The sequence below is a fragment of the Megalobrama amblycephala genome, linkage group LG7 (genome assembly GCF_018812025.1).
Source record: "Megalobrama amblycephala isolate DHTTF-2021 linkage group LG7, ASM1881202v1, whole genome shotgun sequence".
Classification (NCBI taxonomy): Eukaryota; Metazoa; Chordata; class Actinopteri; order Cypriniformes; family Xenocyprididae; genus Megalobrama; species Megalobrama amblycephala.
In genome coordinates this window covers 3,317,887-3,329,022 of record NC_063050.1, presented here as the reverse complement: position 1 = coordinate 3,329,022, position 11,136 = coordinate 3,317,887, and positions in this window count along the sequence as shown.

The following is an 11,136-nucleotide window of genomic DNA, read 5'->3' as shown; positions in this document are numbered from 1 at the left end:
GGATTTAATGTGAGCATTGCATTATGGGAACTTTTACACAATTATGTTTGCATGTCTAACAGTAGGATGTCTAACAGCCAATGCAGCGGCAGCCAGGGAGCGGTTGGGGGTACGGTGGCTTGCTCAAGGGTTTCACCTCAGTCGTGGTATTGAGGGTGGAAAGAGCGCTGGACATTCAGTTCCCTCACCAACAATCCCTGCCGGACCTGAGACTCGAACCCATGACCTTTGGGTTACAAATCCGACTCTCTATCCATTAGACCACGACTGCACCCCAACTGTTCTACTGTACAGTGTTAAATTAACACTTGTCATGTACAGTATAATTTATGTTGCAATATTAGTGTGAACATGCTTACTTTCCACTTCTGTAGTTTTATTACAAACCAAGTGAATGAGTAATTTGTCTTTTATAAATTGATTTTAACTTGTGTGCATATGTGTGATCTTCTCTGCATTACTGCAAACCCATGATTTTATTCCAGTGCTTACTTGTGATTTAATAGAGTAAAAAAATGCAGCCAAAGTTAAAAAGAGTAAAAATACTACCTAATTGTCCTTGTTAAAGACAACTCAAATTTCACTGATGCCCGCACGTATTGGTGTTTTAAAGTGTGTTTTTTAATGAATATTTTAAATATTTTGATTGAACATTTTAAAATTAAATTTTCATGTATGTAAATGACATATTCAAATACAGGTTGAGCTGTAGATCCTGTAAATATGGTACAAAAGAGTAAATAAAATAATGTGTGATGTTTCTTGAAAATGAAGAAAGTGACACAGTCCACACACATGCATGACAAATACATTCAAATCTGGAAAGAAACTGGTTCTTCTGTGCAAAATTAGCCTCTACTGAAATTGATGATTGATGATTGATGTAACGATTTATCTCAGCAATATAAAGTGCTTGTTAACCATAAAGAGTTGAGCTGTGTGAACCTGAGGTCTCTGTAGTACAAGTTCAAGAGGAAAAACCTGCATCATTCAGCTTCTTTAAAGACTCTCACTTTCCACAAAGATAGGCATTTTATCTTCCGCATTACAAATGTTCCTCAGCAGACACAAACAGCATATAAAATATTCACACATGCTCCTCTAAACCACAGGCACACACATTTGACACACACAATCACACTTGATATTTGACTTGACATTTGATATTCAACAGTGCTTTGATCTGCCTGCATCGACACTATTCTTTAAGAGCTGCTGTGCAGCCAAAATTATATACCAGTTATCAATGTAAAGCTGCTTTGACACAATCTGCATTGTAAAAAGTGCTATAGAAATAAAGGTGACTTGACTTGACACATTTAGATGTCTTGTGGAATATTTGGCTCCAGACAGCAGGAAATACACATAAAATGTGTTTGTTTAAAGAAGAAAGTGCACAATTTGTATGCGTATTGTATCACAAATTGAGCTATAAAGCATATCTAATAATAATAATAATAATAATAATAATAATGTGAAACAACATGTAAGACATGTTTTTAAGGCCATCACTGGATTGTTTCAGAGCAGAGACTGGAGCAGATGCGTGACATGAGAGAATTATGGAGGTCAGATGTGTCCAGCAGCTCATTTTTATATTTACATGTATAATCATGCATTTCCTTTAACACACACCAATTCAAACAGCAGTCATTCATCCTCAGGAGAATTAACATTTGATTAATAAATTAAATATTTGCATTGCATGCTCTCAGAAGTTTGACTGTCAAAGTTGTGGCTGCTCAGCAGGTCAATGTATGGGACTGTATTACTGTGTGAGGAAATCACATGCAAACACTGGACATTAGGTTTAGATCAGATACAAAGATCCTGTGAGGAAACTGCCCCAAGGACAAGATATATTTGAATTCATGCCAATTCGTCCTGATGTGTGGATGTTTATCTCCATCTTTCCTCTTGTTCTTTCTGTCACTTTCAGTTCTGAACACAAAGGCTTTGAAAAGCAATCAATGAACCATTCTTACACTGTGAAACATTTCGTGTGAAATTACAGTATATTCCAAGTTAACAATTTCATTACATTCACAGTAATTTCACAGTAGGACTTCTCTTGTATCTATCTGTGCTCTTGGACATTTCTTGTAAAAAAGTTACAGTACTTTACTGCCAATTTCAGTCAAGTTTATAATATTGTACTGTAAAAGTGAGCTTACAGTATTGAAAAAAAAAATTGATTTCTACAGTGCATATGTACTATGAAGGTACCCAGCATGCAGTGCGGCATGAATAGATGATGCTGTGGAGTTTCTTGATTCTTGTTGGTTTTATCTGTGCTGCTCAACTTACTTTTGGTTCACTTTTAGCCGTTTGTGTTGTTTATTTTGTAATGTTCAGAACTGATCTGTTTTATTATTATCTTTTATTGAGTGTCATCATTGTTGTGTTTTGTATGTCAAGTATTGATGTCTGTTATTTGATGGTAGAAATAAATCTTGTGTTGTAAGATGATGTCAAACCTTTTTTAACATTAAATCTCAGCATCTGCTTTACACCATCTGAAATATCTATCTACAAACAATTATGAATTTGAAATAAGATATTGGTTAATCTTTATGCTGAAATAACACTGATAATAGTATAGTTTCACTTATTCAAAATCAAACAATGAGTTTATTTTATATTCTAGTTTGTCATTGTTTTAACAAATGTATTAATTTGTCACACTTCTGACTAGATCAGAAATTTGAACATGAAATTAGAAGGTCCAAGATCCCAAGATAATGAACAATAATAACCATTACGGTGACTTTGAAACAATTACAGTAATAAACAATATAATTTCTTGCACTCACAGTAAAACAAGAACAGTAAAGTACTGTGATATCAGCATCATTCTGATGTCGATTAGCAGTAAATCATGAGAAAATGACCCGGCATGCTTTTATTTCACTGTACATTTTCTATAATTTGTTGTAAAATAGTTCTCTTTAATCCTGTAACTCCCTGGCATTTATTTTTACAGTGTACATCTGGATTAGAAATGAAATGCTTTCTTTGAAATATATTATATAAAGGCCTGTGATATTTCAGTGTTTAGATGTAATGCAGATATGTCCAAGTCAATGTTGTCTAATAAAACCCAAAGAACAATTTACTATTCAAGAAATAACAGATACAAAAACATTTACTTGTTTAAAAAAGAAATGTCTTCATCTCTTTATAAAGTTTTGTACATACAGTGCTCAATGTTGTTTGTAGAGAGAGCTGAATAATATTTGCTTAAGGTGTTTGTGTCCAGTAACATTATGTCATTGTTTGATGACTGTTATGATGCTGTTGATAAGAGTTTATAGAAGAGGTATGGCAGATACTTTAATTTCTTGTACAATATGTTCATAGAGCATTATAGTCTGATTAATGTATGTAAGTGAGTTAAAGTCTTTATTTGATGGAATACACTGTTCTCATTTGTTGACACTGTGTATATTAGGAAATTGTGTAATGTGGAAACAAAAGTAGGGAGTGTGACTGTGTGATGAAAAAAAAATATATATCATATGTGCCAGCGGAAAACACTGCCTCTGTGTGCAACACGGTATGAGGTTACAGAAGCGACAGTTCTGTTCAAAAGACTCATTAGATGCTTCCCTTTTATATGCACTGTATTTTATTTATCTCAGTTTATTTAACTAATTAATAGTTTAGGTCCATTTTACTCTGACAAATGACAAAACACAAAGTGTAAAGTAGCTATGAAAGTGAATGGAAATATAAGCACAGCTGATTATCTGGTCCTTCATTAAACAGAAGTACTGGATTCTTAGGTGTTTGTGTTTCTTTTTCTGAAGTGTGTGATCAATATCAATACACATCCAACTGAAGCTCAGCACCTCACATTAGAATATTTGAGAAAAAGACAAATGAACAAACAAATTCACAAACAAGTGAAAGTGAAAGTGAAAGTCAAAGTGACATGTGGCCAAGTATGGTGACCCATACTTGGAATTTGTGCTCTGCATTTAACCCATCCAAGTGCACACACACAGCAGTGAACACACACACACCGTGAACACACACCCGGAGAAATGAAACACCCACACTGTACATCACTGTACATATGTTAAAATGACTCTTAAGTTGAAATTAATGAGATAATTAAGTGATGATTGAGTAATGACCAGATAAGTAATTTGGCAATATAAAGTTTTAAAAAAGATTAAGCTTCTGCACACAAACACTTTTAAATGCACAAAGCCATAGGCTAAACCCGTAAATGAACGGCATTAAAGGTCTTTGGTTTTCAGTAGGAAAGGTGTCATTTAAGCGGCCCCTAAGTTAATAATTATTTTTTACAACAGAAGTGATTCAATCAAAACCTACTTTAGCTTGATAATAATATTTTCTTAGAGCTGCTGTGAAGCCAAAACAATATCTGTTTATTATTTTTCCTTTTATCACTGTGAAGCTGCTTTGAAACAATCTGTATTGTGAAAAGCACTATATAAATGAAGATGACTTGACTAATGATTGACCATTAGTAGTGACAATTGATGTTGAGTGATTAGTGCTCTTAATCCTTGACTTTTTAATATTAGTATTTCTCTGACTGTTGTAACATTTTTTTTTTTTTTTTGTAAAGCATTTGTTATGGCAAGAGAAAATATGGTCATAATGGTTATATTTTAATGATGAGATTTACAGCTTGAGATCCAGCAGTGCTTTTATATTCTTTTTATTAAAAAAAAGAGAAAAAAAAAGAAGAAAAACACAAACACAGACATCAAAAATCAGTGTATGAACTTCAACAATGGACAATGCTTCATGTTGCAGTGCATGATGGGAGCCACCAATCAAAACTCATCCATGGCTCCCATCATGCATTGCTGCATGAAAAAAATATGAAGTTGAATTGTCTCTTGTTGAGGTTCATACGCTGATTCTTGATGTCTGTGTGTGTTTTCTTTATTTTTTTATTTTTACAAAAGCACTGCTGAATCTCAAGCGGTAAAATCATAGATTTGCTGTTAATTTTACAGATGTTGCTGTGTTCATACAAACGCCATAAATTTACATTGTTCTCTGATAATATAATCAGAATTGTGTTTATAAAACATGATGCCCATGTCAACACATTTAACAGGAATGTTTTTTTTTTGTTGTTGTTGTTTTTTTTCAGGATTACTGTAACGAAGGATGGAGTCTACTGGAGGTGAGCGTAGTGAAATGATGAACCCAAGTGCAGTTTATTGAAAATAATCCAAAATATGAACAGGAACAGAAACACAGACTTGACTTGATTTGACTTGACTTGACTAGTGCAGACATAAACATGAACAGACCTTACTTGAACAGACTTGACGAAAACACTCACCGACAGCAGGTTACATTTACAATACATGACACAAACAAGCAACATGAAACAAACTACAAAATAAAAGACATGAAATCAAAAACACGAACACAAAACCAAAAACACCCATGACAATTACATACACTCTTAGAAAGGATGTGTTAAAACTGACTCAAACTGTGTTAAATTCACACATCAATGGGTGAGTTTAGGGACGACGCTTGTTTTGTTAATTCTGACACATTCATTGAGTCAATGATTTTAACACAGTGAATGTGTCAGGAAGATTAACCAGAGGTGTAGTTAAGACCAAACCCTCCAAGACCAAGACCAAGACCATTCAAGAGGGAAGTTAATGAGATAATTAAGTCATTAATCAAGCAGTAGTGATGAAAACCTGCTGTCAACAAGCAGAATCATTGAAGGAAAGAGGAAAACAACAACAAAATAAAACACCTGTGCTACTTCTGAACATGAAGATCAAATGATCAATGGTCTCTTTGTCAAGTCCAGTCAAAAAAAAAAACAAAAAAACATCAGAGCTTGTGTTTTGGGACAACACTTGTGTTAATTTTGACACATTCACTGTGTCAAACACAGACATTAAGAATGTGTCAAAAAGCATTTGTTAAAAAAATGACTCAGATTGACTAAATTCTTACGCATCAGTGTGTGAGTTTAGGGACAACACTCATTGTGTTAATTTTGACATTCATTGTGTGATTGTTTTAAAACAGTAAATGTGTCAGGAAGGTGATCTGATGTTAACAAGCAGAATAACCAAAAGAGAAAATCACAATTTTAAGTCACCATCATGTGGATCAGTGTTTGATGCATGAATAAATTATGATCTGAATTGTCTTAGTAATTTCCTTTATTCTCACTATTTTATTTTTTTCTGTTTTTATGTTACTTTTTAGTAATTTTTCTTAATGTATGTGTGGGCCTACAAAAAGATTGGGCTCTAAATGAGTTCAGTGATTCAAATAATGATTATGTGAAAACATAACCAACTCCACCTGATCATCTTTTCACTTTGCTTATCTGAGTGTTATAACTAAGTTACAACAACAGCTAGCAGCTAGGCTAGAGCTAGGTTAGGTGTGTTATTTACATAACCTTACGTGTCTATCCCTTGTCAGGTTGTATATTTCCTAGTTCTGGCCTCCTCCGAGGGAGTTGTTTAGGCCATATGCCCATTATCCCCTTGCTTATGTAGGTGCAATTGTGAGATTAACAGGTAGGCTGTAGACTGTTTTTGACTCCCTGATGCTGTCTCTCAGGTGGTAGGCCCTTATCTTTGCGTAGATAAGTTTTGCAGGTATTGCTACGCCCCACTTCCTAGAACTTTTATGCTAAAGGAAATGAATTTCCTCTGAGCCACTTGATATCTGTATTTATCAAGTTTGAATTGACGATGCTAGTTTTTTAGTTTTTCATTCTCTAAGGCTTAGAACAGATTTGAGAATCTGTATGAGAGTGTTTTTCCTTTTAACAGCATGTATATCAAAGTTTTGTGTTACTTTGAGTTCTAGACTTTTGCCCTTCATTTATATTTGAGCTTACTTATGCTGCCACAGGTTATCACCTGTTCTCATAATAGTAGGCCCTTTTTGCTGTAAAGCGGCCTCTATTTGAGAGGATGGTGACTATATATTCCCTAGTTAAGAGGTTTATTTGTGTCACTGAGTGCATCACCTGTTGGACTGCATACTCAGGGGAGTTAGAACCACTTTTTGAGGAAGGTAGGTATCTATTTAAGCTCCCTGGTGATCTTGTTAGCAGCTATGTTGCATATAACTCGGATTGTAGGTTTTATGATATTTAGCCTCCTTCTAGTTAGCAGTTGTTTTCTACAACTGATCATAGTTTGCTCACATATTTACACTGCCACAGGCCCTGCCACGTGTCTGCTTGTCCTTATAGCCTCCCTTAGACCTTGTTGGCTTTGTTTGGTTCCCTTTAGTCACATGTTTAGGGTACATTGCCTGCTGGAATGTGTAGCCTACCGCAGGTTCTATGTTTTATCTACATATGCCTCCCTGAGTCTGATTTCTACTCTAGTTGAGCTAAGAGCCACCTAGCGCCTAGGGTGGATCTATTGTGCTCCTAGAAACAGCCACTAATCTTACGCCATGTGTCTTAGAGGTTGCTAGGCCCTACAGGCCGCCTTTTTGAACACACTGGTGTATGTTTGTGTATATTTCTCTTTGAGAATTCTGTATACACTTCTGGTTGGCCAGAGGCCCAAGTGATAAATCCAACCTCCTTTGCTCCGGTTGTTTATTGTTTTTGGTGCCTAAACACTGACACGATCTGATGCCATGTGTCTGAGGTTTTAGGCCCTTTCAGGCCTTCCTTAATACGTGTTGGCATGCGTTGTACTCCTCTTGTAAAAAGTAAAAGAGTAAAAAGGTGCTTTTACTGAGTACACTGCTTGTTGGATTGTGTCAGGTAAGGTAAACCACCACAAAAGGCCACACCCCACCCCAACGAATAGGCCCTAATCAGGCCTGTTCACGTTGAGTGGCAGCATTCTATGTATTTCTTCTGAGGAAGAAATAGCTTTTTGGTGGTCTGGTTATGGCAGCCACTTGCTGATGCCATATGTTTACTGGGTAGGCCTACTTCAGCCTCCGGTGCAACATAGGGAGTTCAGTCATGTACTCCTCTCGCTATGAGAGTAACAAGGTGCTTTTACTGAGTATTTTGAGTGGCTAGCATCTCAGGTGGAGTATGGTAGTGAAACCTTACTGAGGTTCGGTTTAACGTACATTTGCCTCCCTGAGTCTTATTTCTACTCTAATTGAGCTAAGAGCCACCTAGAGCTTAGGGTAGATCTCTTGTGCTCCTAGCAACGGCCGTGTGTCCTAGAGGTTGCTAGGCCTGCGGGCCGCCTTTTTGAACACACGGGAGTATGTTTGGGTGTATTCCTCTTTGAGAATTATTTCTATACACTTTCGCTGGCCAGGGGCCCAAGTGGTAGACCCAACCTCCTCTTTGGCGGGTTGTTTACAGTGCTTGGGACCTAAACACTGTCACGAGCTGATGCCATGCGTCTATTAAGGTTATAGGCCCATCCAGGCCTTTCTTAATGCGTGTTAGCGTACGCTGTACTGCTCTTGCTTTAAAGAGTAAAAGGTGCTTTTACCGAGTACACTGCTCATTGGATTGTGTTAGGAGGATTGTCATGTGGGCACTTTGCAGCCTCCTATGCTGCCATTGAAGTTGTCTGTCTACCCCAGCAAAGACAGACGTTAAGAGTGGCTCTATCAGGCCACTTTCTGAATATGCTTCTGTTTCACATATAGCTACTATCATGCTGTAGGCCCCTCTTTGGCCTCCATGAGTATGTGCCCATTGCATGGCCGACCTGTTAGGTGAGCTTTGTACTTCCCTTTCAGGGTTGTGTTTGTAATAGTGCTTAGCTCCCTAAGCTGATCATGGTGGTAGGCCTTAATCAGGCCTCCTCCTAAGATTCAGCCCCAGGCTGGTTTGTGCTCCCCTATATCAGGGTTCTCTAGCACACAGCCTCCTCAGTGTGTTAATTAAGCACTGGGTAGATCCTAGAATGAGCGGATTATCTTCCCTCGATATGAGGGTTCATAGCTGAGTTCTGCTCTCCAGGATGCCCGTCTCTACGCGTGGGTTTGAGTTGGTTTCTGCCTCTTTGCAGTCACTCTTACTTACTATCTTCTTTAAAAAAAAAAAACATTTTAGAGGCTCTGTATTCAGACAGGGTTGGCCAGAACTAAGTCTGTTCCTTGACAAGAACAGGTTGGCCTCCCTGGTGGCATTGGGGGTGACTTTGTTCCCCTGTAAGTGACTGGCCGAGGTTCCCTTTGGTTCCTTGGCCACATTCCTTTAAAGGGACCACTTTCTCTTTGGAAAAGCTGGTTCCAGACCCCTTAGCAGCTTCTGTAGACCCTCTGAGGAAGGCCTTCTTGAAGTTCAGCTTGGGCTGTTGGCCAAAGGGAATGCTGTCACTGACAGCCTGGTGTGACACGAGGGGGAGTTGCCAAGCAGTTCTCTAACTGCTCTGGAGCCTTTTTCTCAGCCATATTTCTTGGCAGGCACTCTCCTCAAGCATGGTGGCGTGGGTATATAGTTCCCCAAAGCGTTTGCTGCAAATGCAGAGTGGAGTTCCCTTTTGAAAGGGAACGTCTCAGGTTACGTATGTAACCATGGTTCCCTGAGAACAGGGAACGAGACTCTGCGTTTCCTTGCCATGCTTCGGGCTGCCTGCCTTCACATTTCAGGTTTGTGTCACTGTATTGGATGTAGCATATGCATGTGTTGTTTTGATTTGATTTTAGAACAAATAAATAAATATTGCTCTGTTTTTGTACTTCAGAAGAATATACAAGTGGAGTTGTATTGAAAAAATCCTTTCTGGAGCGTGAAAGATCAAGGTTCCATTGACTTTCACAGTATAAACATTAGAATTTTTTTTTTGTGTTTCACAGAAGAAAGAAATATAGTCATACATGTTTGCCAGGACAGTGAGTACATGATGACAGAACAAACTATTCTATTATGCATTTGATAGCCAACCGTCTCAGAGAGTTTAAAACATCTGTCGAATACTGAAATATAGTCAAAGTCACATTCACTTAATTACTGCAACACAGCAACAGTGTTACTTTTACTCTTTATAGTGTGGACACTAGAGGATGTTCCTGTGGAGTTGAAAAGGTTAAAGAAAAAATACTGTTGCCAGTATTTTGTTGCCAGTTGCCAGCTATTGTGCCTGTGCTTAAGTTCAGGAGGAGATCAAGCAATGTTGATGATATGCTGCATGTTGCTTCATTTAAGAGATGATGGTTGTGTTGTTGTTAATGAAGTGAAAATCTCCTTGTTTAAAATATTTTCTTTGGACTCTAATGAAATAAGTTCACAGTAAAAAAAATGCTCACATGATTAAAATATTTAAATATTAGTGTATAAATTTAAATGGCAGTGGGACAATTTCAGGAAGTCGGTTTATGCAAATGAAATTATTAATGAGTTTTAGTTTAGTTTATAGTATCTTTACAGTAACATACTGTAGATTACAGTAAATAACTGTATAATCAACAGTAAATAATAATAAAAAAGGATCGGTCAGAATATTACTCAACTGAAGAAAGACAGACTCGGTTGGGAGTGACATAAGAGTGAGTAGATTCACAATTAAACTCCACATCAACTGTTCACCACATTAATGCCAAAGTTCAGGCATCTGAATGAAAGAAATGGTTGTTGTTTTGAGTGAATTCTCTACAAAGATAAATCAATCACGTTGTATTTGTATCAGTATAAATGAATGCATGAATGATAAAATGATTGAGGAATTCTAGAGTTTTCAAGAGAAAGAAAAGTAATTGTGGTAAGCAGGGTGAAGCCAAGAGCCGTGGGAACGGAGCGAGGCCGGAGACGTGATTGCTTTTAGAATGTCACGACACAGAAGCTTTCTTCATTTTGAAATTATTTTGCATCTATTAATAAATGTGTACACAACACAACACAAAGACCAGCTGTTCATCTACTAGAGCTGCTCCACCTGTTCTTCAAACAGAACCTGTTTCACTACAGATACTTCATGAAAGTCAACCACAGAATGTTTTTTTTATTTCTATTCTATTTATGTGATCATTCACACAAAACTTTCCACACCTTACAGTTTGAACATGCTTCGGTTCAAATCATGCAAAGGCATAACATGAACGAGGAACAAGATGGCAAAAGATTTTAAATGTGAAAAAAATCTATCAACCCAGCAAACTTGTTACATACATGTACAGTTTTTATCAGAAGCACTTGGATCTATAAATGCTGATTTTGAT